At 38.1% G+C, this 23,452-nt stretch overlaps 1 protein-coding gene across 2 annotated transcripts in view; it reads left to right on the forward strand.

Annotated features, from left to right (window-relative positions):
• Positions 1-23,452, forward strand: part of ENOX1 (ecto-NOX disulfide-thiol exchanger 1) — a 355,077-nt gene that overhangs the window by 154,306 nt on the left and 177,319 nt on the right. The window contains exon 1 of one of the 2 annotated variants that reach the window (XM_072135265.1): positions 21,309-21,329. The exons of the other annotated variant lie outside the window; for it this stretch is intronic. The gene's annotated coding sequence lies outside the window, so the exon portion shown is untranslated. Of the gene's footprint in view, positions 1-21,308; positions 21,330-23,452 lie in introns of those variants that run through there. 2 annotated transcript variants of the gene reach the window in all.

Here is a 23,452-nt window from a genome sequence, read left to right on the forward strand (position 1 = left end):
GACAAAATGATAAAGGACTAAAGTTCTACTGTTATGGCAGCATTTATTTCAAACCGCTTTTGCTGGCATGGAAATGCTTCCATGAGAAAAATCTGATTGGGGTTGAAATGGAGATTGAAACCTACTAAAACGTTCTTTTTAAGGTCAGAGTAGCCACCTGTGTAAAAAATATATATATTTATACATGTCATAGATTTCTCTTAAAGGGTACCTATAATTTAACAAAATGTTTTTAAATAAGTAGAGAAGGTTATAATGAACATTTTTGTAATCTAATTCTTTAAAGAATTTTGTCTCCTTTTATTGAAAAAAAACATCATTTAAAGCCTCTCCTTAGTAAAGCTTAGACAAAGCACTGCTAAGGAGACGTTTGCCTGCCGCTTAGGCTGGGTTCACATCTCGATTTTTTTGCATCTATTAGGCGTATTCTGCAGTGCATAGGTCTTAATATTGGCAAAAACTGATCTATTTTTGGTCCTTTGTCTGTTTTGTTTTTACTTATACGTCGTATCCATCGCATACGTTTGCATCCAAATTTTTTGTAAAGTATTTTAAGATGTATATTTGGCCTTAAAACGGATGATGATGATCGCCCATGGACACCAATGTCCATGCATTGGTGTTTTTGCATACATTTTTCAAAGGGACATGAAAAGCCCGCAGCCCAAGTTTTTCTCAATCAAAAAAAAAAAAAATGAAACAGATGCACAGGACAACAAATGTACACTGTGTACATGAAGGTATATGCCGTTGCACACGGTTTGATACGTTTATTGCAGAGGACAATGTGTCAGTCAGCAGTAAGCAAAAAAAAAAAGTAAAGCCAGTCTTGGGCTTCATTCAAATTGCTGTATGGGTGACGTATATATGCTGTATATACGTCCCCCATAGATAGCAATGGGTGCACGGCACCATACGGGAGCGGTACGGTGCAGCACACGTGTGGCACCGTACTGTTCCGTAGCCTATCTTCCCCCAGTAAAATGGCGCCGTGCGCCATGTTTTCTATGGAGAAGAACCTCTCTCGGGCGCCGACGTGCCCACCATGGTCTGGTACGGTAGCCACATTGGTGTGTAAATGTAGCCTTAATGATATTACTGATGAGCAGTATACAGATTATATAGAGAGCAGCTGAGTTTTCTACTTATTATGTCTTGATGTAACTGGCTATGTGATGTCTTACAGTGGGAGAGGAATTAATAATAAATTTAGATGTAATCTCCCGTTGACAATTATATACTGAAATATATAATAATAAAAACATGACAAACACCAGGCTATTTATTATTTAGCAACATGCCCTTCTAACCTGGGTAGTCAGGTGTTCTTGTTATCCTTATCAGTCACTCCCCTTGATAAAGCGCTCATAGTGAAACACGTGTCGGGGCATCTCTCTGTGTGTGGCTTGTTTTGGTATGGTATTCATTTTTCATCTCTTTTCAGTCATTTTTCCTATAGGGTTTTTGTTGTATGCCTTTTCAGCCCTACAATTTAATGAATGTAGGCCTAGGGCAACGCTATATGACTGTTTTTACCTACCTGTGTGCTTAGAGTTAGCCATTTATTGTACCACACATGGTTTTTAACCCATTGTAGCTCGTCCATTGTTTGCCTTTACTGCTTATTGTATGTATATAATTAATAAAGATTGTACTTAATATACATTTACTAGTTGTGCATGTTATATCACTGCTGTTCAAATTGTTGGTTTTGCCTTATCAGTGTTAATAGCAATGGGGTACAATAATATTGCATTGTCACCTTATGTCTTAATGGGAACCTGTCAGGTAAACTAACCCACACTAACTAAACATATCTTTGAAAAAAAGCTTTTATTCTACAGTACAACTATACCTAAGTTGTTCCCCCTATGTCTGTAAAGTTCCACAATCTGTTCATAAAGCTTATTTACCATCTCTGCAAATGACCCCATGTGAGTCCGATCATCGTGTTTCCTTTGAGATGACTTATTCATGTTCTACCAGCTCAGCTCTGCCACCAGATTCCTGAAAGACACGGGGCATATTTTCTTTTCAGCCTTATCATCCAGACTCTTCTACCTCATTCTCTCCTCCCTCAGGAATAAGAGAGATGGTGTCTGTGTCTGACATGTCGCAGAGAATTCTGGAAGGAGGGGGGCATGAGGGAGTTGATTTTTCCGTCACGAGTTACACACAGCTGGCCAAGTGAATCAGCTGTAGAAAAAAACAGGCCCTTCATTCATCATGAAGTTAGAGGTGCAGCTGTAAGAACATGAATATGCACAGATGGTGGGGTAACCTTGATTGTAGAACTTTACACGTATGGGATGGAACAATATAGGGATAGTTGCTCTGTTGTAAAATAGCAGTTTTCAAAGATATGTTGAATAAATGTGGTTATTTTAGCTGACAGGTTCTCTTTAAGTAACTTGGTAGTGCTGGTTATTTAACATTGAAGCCAAGGAATGTGCACTCTCCAATCAGCAATTGTAATGGGAATAAGATGTTTTTTGAAGTTTTCCTTTTAATATGGAATCAATTTTGAACGTGATTCACATATGATAATCTGTCTTGCATTTCTATTTTAGCTCACCTCTGAATATAAATGCAAGTGTACCTTCTACAATACCTTGTATATGGTATAATCTTTATTCCCTTTTATATCTGTCTCCTCTGAAAACTTTAACATTTCTTAAACACATTTTTTTCCTAATAGATATTTGAAATTCTTGGCATGGTGTTAGCTCTATCTGCCTGATTCATGGATCCCAATAACTGCAGTATCGAGAGGATACGATAGTTATTAAGTATTCTAAAACTCTGTGTGTTCCTGCCTTTGGGTTTTATAATATTTTTCTATGATGAAATTTTAAATATAATGTAATTGGCTGAACCGAAGTCATAACCTATCTGGCAGTGAGACTAATTTTACCCGAATTTTTGCCATTTCCAGATAGTGACTAATAATTCTGAAATTCTGTTTTGCAATCTCCTTAGAACACTGTTTTTCATATAATAAGATATAAAAATGCCTTGATTTGGCTCTTTGTATCTGTCTAGTTAAATTTCTTAAATTGACATCTAATAGTCTACCGTGCACTAGGTCCTTGGAAACAAAAAGTACTTAAGCTAAAAAAGAAAGTTATTGGATGTATCAAGAGAGGAATAGATTCTCATGATAAATAATATTGTTTTGCCCTTCTACAAATCACTAGCCAGACCACACATGGAATATTGTGTACAGTTTTGGGCACCAGTGTATATAAAGGACATAGTATAACTAAGTACAAATACCTGAAGGGCAGTACAAGGATCTCTCCAAATATCCTTTTGTACCTAGGCCTGTGGAAAGGACAAGAGGATATTCTATACACCTAGAGGAGAGACTGTTCTACCCTTGCCATAGACAAAATAGACATAGGAACTCTACCGCAGGAGGTCGCTATGGCGGACTATTTGTACATGTTCAACAGGAGAGAAAAATTATCACTGGTTATGGGGAAAAAACATTTTGTTTAATTCTTAATGGTCTTTTTCCAAAATTATACACTATGATACTATGAAATGTTTTCACAATCCAGATTTTCACAAGATTGAAAGTTAAAAACATAACTGCTTTGTTCCAAAAAACAGCTCTTCTCCTGAACATGGGTAATATGTGGTAATGTAAATGAGTGGCATTCAGCTGAGCTGTAATAACATCAGAAGTAATTGGTCTGGTGGAGTGCTGTTTTGGGTAGAAAGTAGTCTTTTAAACTACAGACATCCTCTTTAAAGGAGTCCTACCAAAAGTACACATTAAAAGGGGTTCTTCTGAGAAAAACAAATTATACTTGGCGGTGTTGGGTGGTAGCGTTTCAGAAAATCTCATAAAAAACCTCCTTGGGGTCAGACCTGAGGTAGTATACCCTGCTCAAGCAAGCAGTACGGCTGCATTCAACCCCTCCCCTATCCATAGAAAAATGAGCCGCACGGCCGTTATTTTGGCCTAAGGCTCTGTCTTTTTTGCGTCAATATGGTAAACACGCCTTACCCTGCTTACTGTACCAAGCCCGGGCGTCATTAATGACTATGGGGGTCGTATATCCAACCACAAATTTGCGGCCGTATATACGCCCCTCATACCTTCGTGTGAATGCAGCCTTTGAGCTACAAGACTGCTGTTGGTTTACTTGGAAAACTCCAGGAAGTGGTGACAGTCAGTGGCACAGTGTTGTCACCTATAGTTTTAAATTTGAAGTGAATTATAACATAACTATTATAAATAAACCTTTTATTCATGGACATCTGTAATTAAGTAACACTTAGTGCCCAGGAGGTTTTCTGGACCTACATTATCCAGTGACTAGCCTCCTTGGACGCTGGACGTTGGCTCGGTTTTCCTAGGGACTTTTTTTACTCCTTGGTCCGAGAAGGTTACACATGTCCCGCACCCATCTCGTCCCCCTACCCCGAACTTCTGATCAGACATAGGACTATAAAACAGAAGTAGCGGAACAATGAGACAGCCAGAGTTGGGTAGATGTTGTTTTATTTACCCTACCTCGGCCCCAGCCCCCGGGGTTTCATATACATGAAGATCACGATCATCTTTGATAGTCCCCTGATTTATTTATCTTTTTCTTTTTTTTTTTTTCATTTATATTTTGACCATCAAAGTTTGTAGATTGTACTTTGGTAGTTTATAACCATAATCCTTTCTTGGGTCTATAAAGGGATATGGGGAAGATAGACTCATAGCCAATTTCCAGCAATATAGATGGAACTAGTCCTTAGCATTAATAAAAGGTCACCAGGGATTTAAATGACATTGATACATAATTCTATATACTGTACATTATGTATGTTTTTGTGGACATTTTGAATACAATGTTGCTTTAAAGTTTTCTGTCGGAACAAGTTTTTTTTGTTGTTGTTGCATGAATAAATTGTGGGTATACATCCATTTGCTGTTCTCCCTGTTTGAGCATCACAAAGATAAAATTAATGTTGATTTTAGTGCTGTTTTATGACTAATGCTTTGCAACAGGCAGGAAATAATGTTTTTATGTTCAAGTAGAAATCTCTGCGCTGTCTCACCAGCTAAAGTAAATGAACACAATGAGGACTCAGTGCAATACATATTTATTGTACAAGCCTATTCAGAAAGTATCATGGGTATCCTATTGTGCTGTGGTTAGAGAGTTATAGGAAATGTGTACTGTTCTCTGGAGCTCTGGAGTTTATGAAGTAAAAAATTGCTTTTATCTATAATAACCTGAAAATCCTCCAAATGTAACCTCGTTCACATTAGTTGGGACTAATAATGTTACGTTGTACCTTAAAATTCAACTAAATGAAGACTATTTAGAATTTACATGCATTTATTACTTGGGGATGACTCCAGAGTACTTCTTTATAAAGAGATCTTGGAGTAGCTGAGATCATGGTATATTACCAGACAACCCAGATAAACCAGTTAGCTCTTCTTCACTCATGGAAGGATGTTCTTATTTGGTTCTCCCTTGATTTGTCCAATGTGTAGGTTTCTTTTTTTCTCCACCTTCCAAAGCAAAGACCCTTTCAGATTTCTTGCTTAAAGGGGTTGGCGACTTTACCTCATGTTTTTGTAATGTGTGTGTAAATGTGGGGGTCAGAGTATTGGGTAATTTACTAATACAAATCTATTAACATCTTACCGACATGTGACGTACAATTATGTCACATGCTGACTGTGGGTACATGGAGAGGGTTCACAGGCTGAGCCCTCTCCATACAAGGTGGATGTTTGCTGCATATTACAGTAAACAGCCACCGGTAACACGTGCCGCCAGTCACAGATGCTAACTCTGTAAATGCCACCAGAAAATTGTAAAAATCATAAACATGTTGGGTTTTGCCTTTTCCCAAAATGTCCAATCTATCAAAATATATTAACGGTTATTCCCTGTAACGGAAAATAGCACCCAAAGTCGAAAATACCACTTTTTTGCCATTTTGAAAAAAAATAAATTCAATAAAAAGTGATAAGTCCTTAAAATGGTAGCATTGAAAACGTCAGCTTAACGTTGCCAAAAATGACACCACCCACCACCCATGTACACTGAAGTATGAAAATGTTATTATGAATTTTTTTATGTACAGGAGGTTTTAATTTTTTCTATGTATGTAAACATTATAAAACCTATATAAATTTGATATCCCCGTGATCGCATTGAACCAAAGAATAAAGTAGAGATGTCATTTGGGGCGCACAGTGAAAGCTGTAAAATCCAAGCCCAAAAGAATACGGTGCAAATGTGTTTTTGCACCATTTTCACTGTTGTAGTAGTTTTTTTTTATTTTAAATGCTTCATAGATTTACCGTATATACTCGTGTATAAGCCGAGTTTTTCAGCACAAAAAAATGTGCTGAAAAACGTCCCCTCGGCTTATACACGAGTCTATTATAAAAAAAAAAAATTACCCACTTAAAAAAAATAAATACTTATTTATTATTTTATTTATAAAATACTCACCCTCCGATGTCAGCGCAGCTCCCTGATGTCAGCGTGCCGCGGCTCCTCATCTTTCTTCTGTCATCGACGCGGCCATATTTATTTTCTTCGTGGCCGCGCATACTATGACGTCAGCAGCGGCCGCGTCATAGTATGCACATGCTAGAAGAAAACATGGCCGCGTCCATGCCGGAAGAAAGAAAAGAGGAGCCGCGGAGAAGAAAGAAGATGGGATGCGCTGACATCAGAGGGTGATTAAGTTTATTTTTTTAAGGGCCGTGGGGGCAGGCTGGCTGTATACTACTAGGGGCTGCTGTATACTACTAGGGGCTGCTGTATACTACTAGGGGCTGCTGTATACTACTAGGGGTTGCTGTATACTAATAGGGGCTGCTGTATACTACATGGGGGCTGCTGTATACTACATGGGGGCTGCTGTATACTACATGGGGGCTGCTGTATACTACATGGGGGCTGCTGTATACTACATGGGGGCTGCTGTATACTACATGGGGGCTGCTGTATACTACATGGGGGCTGCTGTATACTACATGGGGCTGGCAGGCTGTATACTACATGGGGCTGGCAGGCTGTATACTACATGGGGCTGGCAGGCTATATACTACTGGGGGCTGGCAGGCTGTATACTACTGGGGGCTGGCAGGCTGTATACTACTGGGGGAAGGCAGGCTGTATGCTACTGGGGGCTGGCAGGCTGTAGGCTACTGGGGGCTGGCAGGCTGTAGGCTACTGGGGGCTGGCAGGCGTTATACTACTGGCGGGGATTGACCAATGCATTTCCCACCCTCGGCTTATACTCGAGTCAGTAGTTTTTCCCAGTTTTTGGTGGTAAAATTAGGGGTCTCGGTTTATACTCGGTCAGCTTATACTCGGGTATATACGGTAGTTACAATTTAAGCCGTTAGGGGCAACATTGTCATAGAAAAAAAAATTCTGCTGCAATAAAAGTATGCAGAAATTTACTTTCAGCCTATACATTCAGTCTCCACTATTCCTGCTGGTATCTGTACTCTGTATTATTACTTTTCACATATCTGATCATCACCACGTCTAATTTCCAGTCATTTGGCAGGACTATTAAGTAGTAAGAATCTCCCAGTTATGTGGTATGTTTGATGAGACGTTATTGATAATGCTATGAATAACCTTCAAACAACACATCTTTGCTGTAATAAACTCCAGGTCGGATGTAGAGTAGAGACATCTAAGAACGGCAGGGTGCGATTTAATAAACAGCACTCGGTGGGGCACGTCACAAATTAAGATTCATGCGGCAGAGAAAAAGTGCTGGATTGCGTTTTAGTAGCAGGATGTCGATAACCTGTAACAAGCTTTACAAGACCATTGATTCCGACCTCCCTCAGCCAGCTGTATATCTCAATTAATATGCTAGAGCTGAAAGGGATTGTCACGTTACCTGGTCCATACATGGGTGACAGGCTTGAAGGAAATGGAATACATAAATGGTATTACCTGAACAGCTGTGCTAAAGACATTGTAAAGGATTTCAATCATGCTAACTGTAGTCGTTGACACCATGTTGGAATTCTCCTATGCTTGTAATAAGCACTTGTAAATCACGGGAGAACAATAAATACATGCCTATAATGTTGTCTTGCCTGTCGCAATAAAACCATTTTTTAGGAGATGTAAATAGGAGAACAATAACGGAATTTAAGTATGACAGACAGAAGCCTAGATCGCTGCCAACCACTATTCGTAATCAACACTGCGCTCAGTATTTTGGCTTGAGGCGGACCTCTACGTCCTTTGTCATTCATCATATGGCTTTATGGGGCAGAACTTTAACATGTCAGAAGATACATCACAGCTCAGTCTCCAATTATAGAGCGACCTTGATGTCACTGCGCTTATGAGAAATAGAAACCAATCCAAGCGAGGTGTCATGGCAGGGTATTGAGAGCTTTTACATGCATGTTCAATATCAACCTATAACTTTTGCCAGTTTCTGTTTTACATTAATGTAAATTTGCTGGGCCTCGTGACTCCCTCCAGAAGTCACTACATATTTACCAACGGAATAGAAATACTCCACTTAGCGTTTTTTCGAGAGCAAGCAGGTATGTGAAATGTTTCTGTAATGAAAAAAAATATGGTACGTAGGAAACCGTTTAATTCCCACATTAGTAATTAGAATTCTAAATATTAGTTTGGAATTAGCCAGAATGTACCTTGGGCATGCTGCTGTATGTAATATGGAGTATTACAGTGGTCTCATGCTCTTCTCCATCCATACAGAATAATATGTCAGATAGACTTGGGGCTTAAAGGAAATTTACTACAACGTTAACCAGTGTTTTGTAGAGGTTTTAAAGCTGAACACTGGCATAATGTTATGAAAGATACAAGCCAGGTGTGTCTTTGTACAAAAAAAGAAGAAAAATGTCAATGTTTATGTAAATTAGCTTCAAGGGCTCGGGGTGCATTACCGGAGCTCCTCTGGGGATGACTGCAAGCCGTAGAAAGGGATTCTAACCAACCCCTTGCCCCCCTCTAGCTGTCTGCCTCAACGGGCGGCTTACATAACCAGGAGGAGAGGGCTGGAGGAGGCAGCGGGTGGTTTAGAAGTGCTCTAGTGGGCGTGCATTAGGAGCTCAGAGTTGCTATGGTATCAATAATTTACATAGATATTAAACTCTTTATTGTTTTTTTTTCCCAAATCTTTTTATTGATTTTTGTTTTCCATTAAAACTCTTTCACAAAGAAACACTCGTCTATTATCTTTCATAAAAGCCTTTGCAGTGTTAAGATTTTTAGGCTTTTAAAATTCTGTGGTAGATTTCCTTTTTATGTGGTAGGTTTGCTTTTAATACACACTACTTGGAATATTTACATGGGTTTCCTAAACTTTTTATATTTTGTGCAAAGTCTTTCTGAAGGAACGTTGCAAGTGTGCCAAAAGTAAAAAAGAATTTCGGCAAAAGCTGCAAACCAAAATTTGCAACCACGGCCAGAAGAAAGCCCGATTCTGCCTTAGCTCAACAGCACGAATGGCCAACCGGGAATGTAAAGTGTGTTGGAAAATATATTTTTATATTGTTAGAAATAGTGCATATTATTTCAAAATGGCGATTGGCAAAATAAATGTACTTCCACCAGTCATCTGTTCTCTATGAAGAATATCGTTGCATTGCCCAGTGCTTGTAAGTGTATAATTTTCAGGGAGAAGATGGAGCTTTACTTGTTGCACATGATATATCCCTCACTATCACCAGTAATCTCTTCACCCTAATTTTGTTGTCGAAGAGAACATTAATATTACAGGGTAATGCATCATAATCTCTAAATAGAATCACGTTCTCCGCTACTAGTGACAGCTCCTCTTTAATGTTGTGTTTGGCAGCACATACATTTTATTTTGCTAATGTAATAAAGCTGTGACTGAACACATGTATTGCTGACAGCTATAAAAATGTCTACAAACATTAAACCCAGCGGTTTTCCATCCTTTATCACATCATTTCTCTGTGTAAATACTGACACTCCCTGCTGGGATGTAAAAACAAGTGGAGAATGGATTCCATCCAAATCCCTAGAGCCCACATCCCTGTGCCACTGGTTCTCTCATCTTATTAATATACTAAACATAGAATGGCTGAAGATAAATATAGAAGGTAAGACTTAATTGTATTGCATTTTATAGCACAAAATGTAACACCATAATCTAATCACAAGTTTAGCATGCGCATCATATGCAAGTGAAAGAACTCTCCAAGGGGCAGAAAGCAATGCTTGGTTTTTATCTCCAATAACAAATGCATTGTATATGTTGCATTCTGGCTTCATACAGAATAATCGGGTAAATATTAACCCCTTAGTGAAGAAGCCTGAAAAGTCTTCAATGACTGGGGCATATTGTAGGAAATTTTATCTTAGTTTTTAAACTTTTTATTTTGCGTGATACCTTAAAGTTTTTTGCAGCATTTTTTCAGGATGCATAGGGCTAGTTAAAGCGTAATAAAAGTTTAAAGCTTTTTTTTTTTTCATTTTCAATAATATCAATTTTTTTTAAACTTTCAAATTACCTCTAAATTAACATTAGTAATGAATTTCCTTTTTGGTTTCGGTTGTTTTAATATGTAATATGTATAGTCTCTGGCAAAGGGGTCGACCGTGGCAATGCTTTTTGTAGTGTAGCAGGGGGATTTTTAAAAAAAATATTGGAAATGTAAATGTATTTTATTCATATTTATTCATATTTTTTGTCTGTTTTTACGTTATATGTTCCCCATGAGGTCATAAAAGACCCCTGGCGGGCATTTTCAGTTTTTTTCTTTTACGGGTTATTCCCTGTAACTGGGGCATCTATAAGACGGGGGATATGACTCCCTGTGAGGGCTGATGTTGATCAGAGCTGTACTGTGCTCAGACTCAGCAGCTCTGATTACCCCTTTTGACTAGTCGATCACGTGACCGTTGAGTCTGTAGAGCCGGGGCAGCACTAGTAGTTTTGTGTAACACATGGTGGGGCATTTTTGGTTTTCATATAGCACATACAAAAAGGAAAGCAATCATTATTTGTGTTTTTATTTTTTTTAAATATCTTTTTATTTCTTGTATAATTTTGTCACTATGCCTTGTTGTTAAGAAATTAACACCACATGAAAGGTTTACATTATTTTATACATTTTATTCTAATATTCTGCTAGGATAAATAATACTGTCATTCTTTCATACTGAACTTTGTAAAGTATAAAAGGAAAAAAAGCATTTAGCTTTGTCTGCATATTTAAGATTGCTCAAAGATAAATACCAATTGTCATCAAGTGTGACATGCCTTTTTTTTTGCATTCATCTAGACTTCATCTAGATATATTCTCCTTGTCATGTTCATTATTGCTTAGGTTGTATTATTCCTATCGGCGGTTCATCTGTATTACGTTCCATGCAGAATGCTCCCTGTGAATTCCATAGCACACATCAAACAAGAAGTAGTTTACTTTAATGAATACCTTCTCTCAGCAGCCTCAATTTCTGGAGTGGGTGGACAGCTCTAGTGAAACATAGCCAGTCACACACAAAGGTTTCCATATAATTCTTTTTCAGCCCTCTATGTACCTCTAGCTAGAAATATCAGCAGCTGCAGAATTAAAATAACCTGTTATTTGGATTCTCCAGTGTTGCGGATTAACACCAATGATATTTCTTCTAATACTGGCAACCTGTTAATATTATTCATGGCCATATACAGCAATTTCTTCAGCTTGTTACAACTGATATTGACACTGTTTGATTGGAGCTTATGTATCATTCCTTCTTTGCTGGCTTTTCAGCGTACAAACAAGTAAGAGGTCATCATTTTTGGATCATACCACGGAAAGTGTGATTTGTTTTGAAATGTATAGCTTGTTGTAGAACAAGATGGGTGATGTCTGAGATGCGTTGACCAGTCAAATTTACAACAACCCACACTAAAAAATACAAATTATATCTGAAATCAACTTGGACCTGGTGTTCATTTTGGTTTTGGGAGGCGAATCCTGTGGCAGAATCACGCAGAGGATAAAAACTTTTAGTCTGGTATGAGGCTCATTAATACAGGTTACCAGTCTTGATATATTGGCCCAATTGTACCATCCATGGAATCTTTTACTCATTTGATAGATCCAGTAGTGCTGTCGTTTTTATTTTCCATAGAACAGAACGGAAAAACTCAATTGTACAGATGTGAATGTTTTTGTGGCCAACTCTCAGCATGATGTAAGGGGAAGATTGTCGCTGTCTTTCCACATTGAGGTCTTTGCATCTGAAAACCAGGTTGGATCATAATGAAAGAAAAAGTATAAGTTCTCTTATCAATGCACTCTTATTTTGGCTTCAAAACTACATGATATATATCAACAGCAAGCACACTTCCCCATCCACTTATATGAGCTCATACACACGGCCATGGAAGAGGATACGTCTTGTGCACGTAAGTTAAAACTGAGATGGAAAGGGGACAAGAAAGAGTGAGAGCATAGGAATAGTTTCACACCACATGATTTGTTTACAGGTAGAAGGATGGAATAAAACAGAAGGAAGACCTAGTTGATGGCAGAATAAACTCTCATTACTATTGCCTGTTATGGGGACTGATATTATTTTCGTATGTTCAAGAAAAACTTCATTATTATCTTTATCATCTGTAAACGTCTCCATTATTGTTGCTTGGTCTGTGTACTGCATTATTATTTTCTGGTCTGGGATTCAGATTACGGTACTATTAATTATCCGATCTGGGGTCTGTATTTTTATTGTTTATCCTGGGGTTTGAATAAATATTAATTGACTGGTCTGAGGTCTCTTATTATTCTTTGTTTCTTCTTATTAATTATCTGGTCTGGTACTGTATTACTATTCATTGTTTAGTTTGGGGTTTGGATAATTTCTTGTGTTTTCTGGCACTTGTATTGGTTATTTTCTGAATGCAGTAGTTCTTTTTTGCTAGTTAAATTTAGTGGTATTTATAGTTTTTCGGATGGTATCTTGTTCTGTACGGAGGTAGTTAGCGATTCTGTAGTGGTTGCGCTAATACAGGCCCTTGAAAATGAAGGTGCACTCCTGCTTATATATTTTTACTAATTATCTGTATCCGTAGATTATGGCTAATTAGATTTAAGGATTTCCAAAACACAAGTAATTTTAGTTTGAATCTCATAAATACTCTCCAAACCTTCTTTTACTTCAAATTGGTCCATTATTGAAAAACATGTTTTTAATGTAGTCAACTTTGGCCAATACTTTTCACTCTAATGCATTTTGTGGTTTGCATTTTAACATGAAAGGCAGCTGTAAATACAAAGCAACCTTTTTCTTTTTACTTTCCTGCTCTATCTGCCCAACACATAGCTGAAAATAGTGGTAATACTTCACGATTATATATTTTTTAATAAAAAATAACCTTTCCTTAAAAAAAAAAAAAGACTGATGACTTGGAAGCTTGAAATAAACTATTTTACCTGTCTTCTGAGACTCTCTACCCATCAATAGAGTTTAACATTGATTGTTGTACTAAAGTGAGATTTCAGAATTCATTTATCAATACTCAGGACAACACCTGACTGATGTGATTACCCTTAAAAGCCCTGGACAGCACTGCAGGCAAACAGTAGGGCGATTTGTGAAGCGTAAACAACCGCTTTCTCCCATCGATATTGCGAACCTTGAAAATATACACAATCGCTTCATCATAATTGAGGGATTGCGCAGCCATAGAATGGAATTGTCTATAGAGAGAAAATGGAAACCTCGGTTGATTGAGGCATACAATGGGAAAATGGAGCAAAGAGTACTGAGAAGTTGTATTTCATGTGACATTTGTACTAAAGAGATGTGTTTATTAGTGTTTGATGGTAACCAATACGGGAAATAATGATTTTCTGGCTCTATTTTGCCAGCCATTACCTGGAGACATTTCTAACAGATTAAAGGGGTTGGCCAACTTACTGCTTGTTTTTTTTGTTATGTGTATGTAAGTGCGGAGGGGGGAGGTGGATATTTAGGTAATCAAAAGTTCTTCACTGCTTTATTGATCTGTATATTTATGCCTCATCAGCCAGACATTCCTGACCATGAACAATCTCCCTGCCAGGACCGTATTATTGTATTCATAAATATAAGATCAAGGTCCTGGCAGGGCGATTGTTCATAGACAGATAGAGATCACATATTCCTCCATGAGCAGCCATTTTATGGACAGTAATGTCTGGCTGATGAGGTAATAGACAGGAGGCCTAAATTGGATAGACAAAACGGTTTACAGATTATATTGATCCATATAAATAACCCCCATGTATCCTTTTAACACTTTTATATTTTATATAAATATATATGCATATAAATTTTATAGATGAAACCAAAGATACAACACACACTTTCATAATGGTGGCACAGGGTGTGATTTCTGAGTCCAATTAACAGTTTGTATCAACATGGCACACACCGGATAGATGCTGATAAAGACATAGTATATATGTATATATATATATATATATATATATATATATATATATGTATATATATATATATATATATATATATATAATATATATGAGTCCCTAACTATTCAAAATGTGGAGTAGTGGAAAACGGATCACAGTGAAAAGATGTTTTGAGTATTCCCAGACCTTTTATAGATGATTTGTCAAGATATTTCTCTTTTATGCAGATTTTTCTTGATAAATGTCATGAAATTAGGTAAACGTTCCTGCAGTGTGATCTATTTTTCCATTACTCTGCCTTCTGTATAAATATGGACTGATATGGTAAAAGTTTATCATTGTATACACCATACTTTGTTTACAGTAGACACTCGCTATAAGCATCTATTGCTTGCGTGGTGTGTTGATAAAGCTGTGCAAAGGATGATTATGGTAGTAGGTTGGGTGCTGGTTAATTGATATCAAAAGCTGCATTGTGGAAAGTTCACAAATGTTTATGTAGTTTTGTTTTTCATCGGAGTTGCACATTTTATTAATATGTTAACCACATCACAAATACAGCTAGTGACAGGTTCCCATAGAGCCCTATTAACTAATTGACATCCTTCTTTTTGCTAAGAATTGTTTCCCTTACATCCCCATAAATCGACTTTATGTTATTTTCCCTGGCATCAGAGGGGGCGTGTCCTGCATGGCGGTCCCCACCCATCTACTCCTCCCACCCCCCTCTACTCCCCCGCCATCCCTCCATGTTCCATGCCTTTTCTAAGTATTCAAAAGTGGGCAAAAGAGGACAAGGAGTGATAGTGTAATTTTGTATGATCAAATGGTTTTAGTGGAAGGTGAAATGGTGCTCACCAGCTTGGGTTGTACTAGAAACAGGGATAACATTACTTTGAGCCTCAGATTGGTCATTTGGTGCTGCATTCAGAAAGAAGAGATAATCTATAACCAGTTCTCACTCTGGACAGGATCTTGGGTTTAGAGTTTCAAGGCGGGGTCTATTCCACTGGCGCACTCAGTGGAAATGGAGAAGCATAGTGGAGAGTTGATGTATTTTATTCAGAATGGTTCTTAAAAACACAACACGTCGAGGCGGCTGCGGTTTTGTTTGATCGTATATATACATGGGGTAGACATTACAGATGTAACAGGACCTTAAATGACATCAGCCTGGCCACATGACTTTAAGTGTCCAATGATATAACAGAGATCTCTCTCTCTGAGTGTTGCATACAGCAGTGTATGATAGCAATGAGACCTGTCAGTCAGGAACAAGAAGGCAGGGCAATGCAAGTAAACACTGAATATGTGGGGCCTCTTTGGACTCGGTCAGATGAGTTGCATATAAGGTTACAGTCATTTTTTTTTTTTTTTTTTTTTAACATTGCAGCTTTTGAAAGGAACTATTTAGGGACAAGGACAATGATTTTCAATCGTAGTTTTTAAAGAAGTATTTGTTTTGGGCGGGTTAATTTTAATGGCAGGTTCTCTGAAAAGTTTTTGCTATAGAATACACTTTTTGTGGTGAAACATTATAAAGTTAATATACTTTTTCTTGATGAATCCAGTGTAATCTAGGGTTGATAACGAGTCTTCAGTTCCAAGGCTTTGCCCCCAAAGGTTAAATGAATGACACCTACGAGCCCATTGAGATCTGATGGCTGTTTGAGATACACAGACAACCCTTAAATCAATGTACCTGTGTCTGTACAATAGGAGGGGATGCTAACACAGCTCTGTTTTATGTATTGGTGTATTAGCACAGTAGTTAAATGTGTCTTCATCCAACAACCTCTGTTGGTAATATCAGTCCTACTTGAGGGAGGCCCGGAGCACCCAAGCAGAATGCATCTTTCTGTCACAAACACTATGCAAATTCCAGCAGAGTGCTGCCTGTGTCACTCCCTGTTTTGTGATCGATTTCTTTGACTTTTAGCTTCGCTTACAGATTTCCAAAGGTAAGTGCTGGAACGTGAACCTGTTTACTCTATCGATTGTGCTGCTGCTTCTTAAAGTACAAGCTTGAATTCTGCGCTATACGGATCATTGTGTTGTCCCCTTGGAGAAATTAGATCAGTGATCTGTATCGCTCTGCCTTCCAGGCAGGTGAAGACTGTCACTTGAAGCATCTGCTTGTAGAGTTTAAATGTTACATATCCTCTGCCTAGAATAATCTTCTAGGGTTTGGGAGAATGGCTAAGAAACGGAAGTATAGGTGATCATGGACGTAATCACCGAAATACCTGTAGCGACCTTCATATATTACCAATCATCTGACACCTCTAGTCTCATTACTCTCAAAGAGTGGAAAAAAATTACAGAAAATAGGCACACGTCTAAGCCGGCAAGAGGAGGAGGGGATGAGCCCCTCTCCATTGTAGTATATGGTGTACGGCGCCGCATTCCCGCGAAAGATAGGTCATGTCCAATCTTTCTTCCGGCTACGGTTCTGTGCTGCTATATATTTTTATATTATTATCTGTAATATGTGAGCCATCAATCCCATCATGCAAAGGGAACAGCTGTGTTTATTAAACCTTAATCTTCTGTGGTGTTTTTAGTCTAGTCTTAAAGTCCAACTCTGTTGTACTTGTCTTACCTTCCAAACCTTGAAACATAACCTGAAAACCCATTTGTTTCAGATCGCCTACAACACTCATTGGGGCATAAAAGGTGTGGGCATAAGGTTAGACAGTGCAGAGTTACACTAGACAGTCTTATTCTGCACCAGATTCATAGTGTCTGGTGCCTGGTGATAAATCTGGTGCAGTATAAGACTGTCTAGTCGTACTCGACACCTCCTATTAGATGGCTCACTTTACACCTGGAAATTGTCAGGTCAGCAGTATTTTTGGCGCAGAGACCTCCTTTGGATCGAGGCCACACCCCTTTTTTAACCCCTTGAGGACGCTGCCATTTTGTAGCCATTTTTTGTAATCTGACATGCGTCACTTTTATATGGTTATAAGTTTTGAACACTGTTACTTATCAAAGTGATTCTGAGATTGTTTTTTCCTCATAAGTTGTACTTCATTTTTGTAGTAAATGTTGGCTGCTAAGTTTTATTTACAAAAAAAAGAAAAATGATGAATTTTTTGGAAAATTTGCCTTTTTTGAATTTCAAAATCATTGTGTTTTCAGGCAGGTAGATTTACCACCTAAATAAGTTGCTGAATAACATTTCCCATATGTTTACTTTACATTTTCTTAATTTTTGAAATGTCTGGATAATTTATTTTGATGTCACGTGGCTTACAAATCGAATATCGATTTACTGTATTTTCAGAATTGACCATTTTGGGGATACCGTATATACTTGAGTATAAGCCGACCCGAGTATAAGCCGAGACCCCTAATTTCAACACAAAAAACTGGGAAAACCTATTGACTCGAGGGTGGGAAATGCATTGGTTACAGCCTCCCAGTATATAGTCTGCCAGCCCCTATAGCATACAGCCTGCCCAACCCCTGTAGCATGCAGCCTGCCCAGCCCCTGTAGTAGGAAAAAAAATAACACTGTACTCATCTTTCCGACATCCCCCATAGGTCCTCTTCTGTCTCAGACTGTCTCAGACAGAAGAGGACCTATGGGTGACGTCAGAAATGTGAGTTTTGTCTTTGTTTTTAGTTGACTCGAGTATAAGCCGAGTTAGGTTTTTTGAGCACAAATTTTGTGCTGAAAAACTAGGCTTATACTCGAGTATATAAGGTAAATACCGTTTTGAATGAAATTTTACATATTTGGCATCAAAACCCCTTATATAATCAACCCCTTTTAAAATTTTAAACTATCAGAAACAGCTTTTAGGAAGATTGTTAACCCCTTCAGATCTTCATAGTAATTACATCAAAATGGAGGTGAAATTTAGAATGGTCAAATTTTGTTGTTCATACGTTATACGTTCATTTTCCAAAATATAAAAAGAGAAAACCCACCATACAATTTGTTCTGCAATTTCTCCCGAGTACCCCCCCACATGTGGACGTTACTTGTTTTATGGGCGCACAGCGAGGCGCAGAAGGAAAGGAGCACCCTGCAGCTGCCAGGATTTTAGTTTCCTCATTGGCTCATTTAGTAGGCTATAAAATTTTCGATTTATCATTTTTTTTTTTGTGGGATGAGATGCTTTTTACAGTGTTACTATTTTGGGGTTGGTATTCCCCATTGTTGAAAAACATCAATCCTGTACTGGAATTTTTTACTTTTTTTTTTTTTGTGTTTCTGTGTAGCCTAATAATCCTGTTATCTTTATTTTATGGGTTGATACAATTACGGTGATACCATACCTGAATATTTTTTCTTATGATTTACTAAATTTGCCAAATAAAACCCTAATGTGGGGAAAAATCTATCATTTTTGCATTGCCGTCTTCCAAGAGGCATACCATTTTTACTTTATGTAGCTGGTTGATGGCTTGTCTTTTTGCGGGACATGTTGTACTTTGCAATAGAATCATTTTGGAGTACATATGGTTTTTTTTATCTCTTTTTTTTTCTTTAACTTTTTTTTACTATTTCTACCATGGGACACGAACAAGCAATCATCTGATTGCTGCTTCATGATAATACTCTGCAATACTGATGTATTGCAGGGTATTAACAGCGTCAACCTATGCACATGCATAGGCTGACACTGTGCCTTTAAGATGACGTCAGGCACTGCTGACAAGCAGCTCTGCGGTCCTGATCGAACCTCGGGGCTGCTAGGGAAACGATCAGCGTCCCCCGAAGACGGCACATGAGGGTTGATCATGGGGGGAAAGACCCCCCCCCAAAAGGCAGGTTAAATGCCGCGGTTGCGCTGACCACGCCATTTAACGGGTTAAACACTCGTGATCGGAGACCACTCCGACTGGGGGTGTTACACTGAGGTGTCGGTTGTTAGTTACAGCCAGCACTCCGTGTATCCCGATGCTGGTTCGGCTCAGATCTTTAGCTTAACTAAGGGGTTAAGCTGGTCTTAGGGGAGCCAGGAAACTGCCTTTATCAATGTGGTGCAGACATTTCTTTTTAGTGCAAACTATAACAGAATTCTGTTGTGGACAGATTATTAAATCTTCCCCATTATCCGCACTGCTATGCTCCCTCACCTACTGTCTCCATCAACCTATGCATAAAGAATGTGAGCCCCCACAGGCAGGGTCCATCTTGCACTGTAGTTTTTGTCTTTACTTCTTGCATTTCTAATGTGTGTGAACCCCTTATTGAATGTACAGCTCCATGTAAATATGCTCTATAAATAAGTAAAATTATTGCTTCTGAAGTCTGGCTGCACCCAGACTCTCCAGTGATGATAAATATAGAATAAATGAGAGGCTAAAGGGGCATTAAAGTGGGAGTCCTTTAACAGAGCTTATAAGTGAATAGACTAACTATAAAGATGGAAATATATGTCTTATATTCAACTTAATGGAAATCGAAGATAAAAATCAAGCATGATAAACCATGGACACTTACTCATCCATTAAGGCACTATGACTGTGATAATCTTCTATTTGTTATCCATGGCCTCTTTCCTTCTAAAATCAACTTTTATAATTATGGTAATGAGCCTGAAGGTCTCTAGTGGGTGTTTCCAGAGCACTTCAGTGCTGTAGCTTCACAGGCTGTTACATGGCTATGATTGTGTTACAGAATCCCTCTGGATTTACACACTGTTGTTACCCTGCAGCAGCATGTCTCAGTCTCACCCTTCCCCCTGCTCATCTTGCACAGTGTAAAAGCCTGCGAATCTACAGCAAAGAGAGAGGGTTTAAGAAGGAAGGAGGCCATGGATAACAACTATAAGAAGATGACCACAGTCATTATGCCTGAATGTATGAGTAAGTGCTTGATGTAGATTTTTTCACATCTGACCACTGTATCTGAGGCGTCTGATGTGTAAAATAGCATTAAACCAGATCAACTCTCAAATGGGCACCATTTTTGCTGGAAGTATAGGACGGAAGACGCAAATGAATTTAATCAGGGACAGAAACTACATACAGGTTGGATAAAATAAAGATTTATTCTGCTCACCTTTCTTCATTCTACTAGTGGCTTATAAAATATAAAGTGTAGAATACTTAGTAATTATGCGAGTGTGAATTAGGCCTCATAAATAGGATAGGTTCCTGTTGCTGTCTCCTGTAATACATGTACACGCATTTACAGACTCCTATACTGGCAAATAATTAAAATGTTTATTCTTATCCACTGAAGCTTTTCAATATGTGCAGCTTGTGATTTCTACCATACGTTTTGTATTAAACTTTGTCTTGTAGTCAATGTTTCACATCTGCTGTTTGTGTAGAGATGTGTCCGTGGCGTGTCAGGCCTTGCTTGTTTCTTCAATGTAGGACAATGTTAATTAGTTGTTTCTTACAGCAGATGTAGTTTTACATTTATTTACAAGTTAAGTAACATCCCTTTGCCCATAGTTTGTAAAGTCCCATATATTTTATTTATGCTTTTTTTTGTTGCCTTGAAGGCTGATATATGTTACTATCTGTTTATGTTCTGAGTGTTTTCTTTCCATCATTTTACTTCTAGACATCCAGGTTGTGAGTAGAAAGCAAGATCCTATGTGTGGACCACAATGCAGCAGCTTTTATGTTAAAGGCTGGGGGAGATTTATCAGCAGTGTCTGAGCACAGAACTGTTCTAGTTGCCCATGGAAACCAGTCAGAGCTCAGCTTTCATTTTCCCACAGCTATTTATAAAATTAAAGCTGAGCTCTGATTGGTTTCCATGGGCTACTAGAACAATTTTACCTCAAACTTATCTGATAAATCTTTCCCATTGTGCCAACTCCAGCTCTCTATAGGAAAGGCCTAGGACGATAATGTATACACCTCAAGAGGAGAAAACTCTTGATGGAAGAGAAAGTGTTTGCCGTGAGATAGCAATAATGGGGTTGTTTAGGTAAAATATATATATATAATTAAAAACGAATTCAAAGTAAAGGAAAAACTTCTGTACTGTACATCTAAGTATGCCATGGTTCAAGCATTAGTGTTCCCTCTGTCACTCCTGCCTTTGTGCACTGCCATATTACTTACATCTTAGCTTCTGGTAAGGACATAAGTAGTGGTGGCACTGTATCATATAGGAAATATGAGGGAAACGAAAAAAGAAGTGTGGAGGAGTATGTGCACTAATTTACTCCTTATGGTTCATGGTTGGCTAGTATAGCACTGGTTGCAGCATCTAGCACTGTTGCGGGGACTCGCAGAAAGACTCCACTGGTTAGGCAATGGGTTTAGTTTGGGGGAAAACAGGCGTGTAATAGGGATACGGGTTTCAACACTGCAATGGCTTGTCAGATACTATATATCCTCTGTCGTGAAATTGAAATTGATTGTCAATCAGTGCGGCTGGAATGACAGTTTGATTACACAGAAGTTTGATTTACTTGGAGTAACATTGTGTTGTTTAAATGTTCCCTTTATTTTTTTGAGCAGTGTACAGGCAGTCCCCAGGTTACGTACAAGATAGGGTCTGGAAGTTTGTTCTTAAGTTGAATTTGTATGCAAGTCTAAACTGTATATTTTATAATTGTACATCCAAACACAAAAAGTTTTGGAGTTGAAACATTTTTTGCTGTAATGGGACCAATGATTATCAATAAAGCTTCATTACAGACACCTTACAGCTGATTATTTCAATCTGGGACTATAGTAACATCCAGAGAGATTCACCAGAGGTCAGAGGGGTCTGTCTGTAACTATGGGTTGTCTGTAAGTCGGGTGTGCTTAAGTAGGGGACCGCCTGTATAAGTGTGTGTTGTGTATATATACATATAATATTTGTTTTCTGTTATACCTTGCTGTATAAGTCTTCACTTGATACGACCCACCTTTTTCAATTTCTAACCTAAATACTAAGGTGTTTAAGTTCTAATGGGAAGCAGAAGTTTGTAAACTTTGCAGAAATAAATTAATCATGTTTAGTACTATCATAATGTGTGTAGATGGCATTAATCAATATAAAGCCACCAGAAAGCAAATAAGTAGCAGAATGGCAATGAGTATTGAGAAGCTAAGCAGGATGTCGGGAGCATAAAATATATCTTCACTCTCGAAAATGAGCCTTGACATTGCACTAAGCCTGAAACCTATTAGAGAGGAAAAGAAAAAAGCTATAAGAGAAAGTAGCGCAGGGCTGTTAACCTTCTGCACGGGAAAATACAAGGTAGTATATCACCTTATCTTATGGCTGTTAACCTGTCTGTCATTTCTATTCACACTGATGCAGGCGGATGACCTAGATGATACAACTGCATGTTTTTCTGCACTTATAACATTGCATACATTTAAAATTGCTCCCCCATGTAACCTGGGTCAGTTCAATAAAGCAGAATCTCCTTATTCTTAGCAATATTAAAAGCATATTTTATAACTTAAAAAGGCTCCCACCAATGGCTCATTTCCACTTCCAGGAACAGCAGTTTCAAAAGCTTTTAACAATAGAAATCTGGATTTATTTTCCTTAAATCATTTATGAATCACAAGCACTAAATCCATTACCCTTTGCCCACAATTCCAGTATCACTTTCCAGTAACACATATTTTTTTTTTCTTTTCCAGACTAGATTCAAAACATTTGAAGCCATTTTATGATAATAGAAGCCATTTATCAGAGTGCATTGAGTGATGGCACATTGCTTATTTTTTTGATCTTCAACTGTACGAAATATTACAAAAGCAAATATGAAGTAAAAATTTTTCCAATGAAATTATTTAGATGACATGAAAAATAGTGAACATTTGGGCTCACATGTGGCAGGGTGGTTCATATTGTGAAGAGAGAGAAGGAGGGTTTGGGCAAAGCCCTTTTATCTAATCTAATCATTTCATCCATTCTACAGTTATGTTTTAATTTTCATGGGGGGCCAAGGTAAGAAATAATTTTAAAAAACCCTTAATACTACACCCCCCCCCTTCCCCCGGAGCTCCCGGTTGCCATGTTGCTCTAGTGTTTTGGAATTTCTTTTAAAGGTGTTATTGATGGAGATTAGAGTTTGTATTTGTTTGTATGCTTGTTCT

Source organism: Engystomops pustulosus, chromosome 2, assembly GCF_040894005.1.
Source record: "Engystomops pustulosus chromosome 2, aEngPut4.maternal, whole genome shotgun sequence".
Classification (NCBI taxonomy): domain Eukaryota; kingdom Metazoa; phylum Chordata; class Amphibia; order Anura; family Leptodactylidae; genus Engystomops; species Engystomops pustulosus.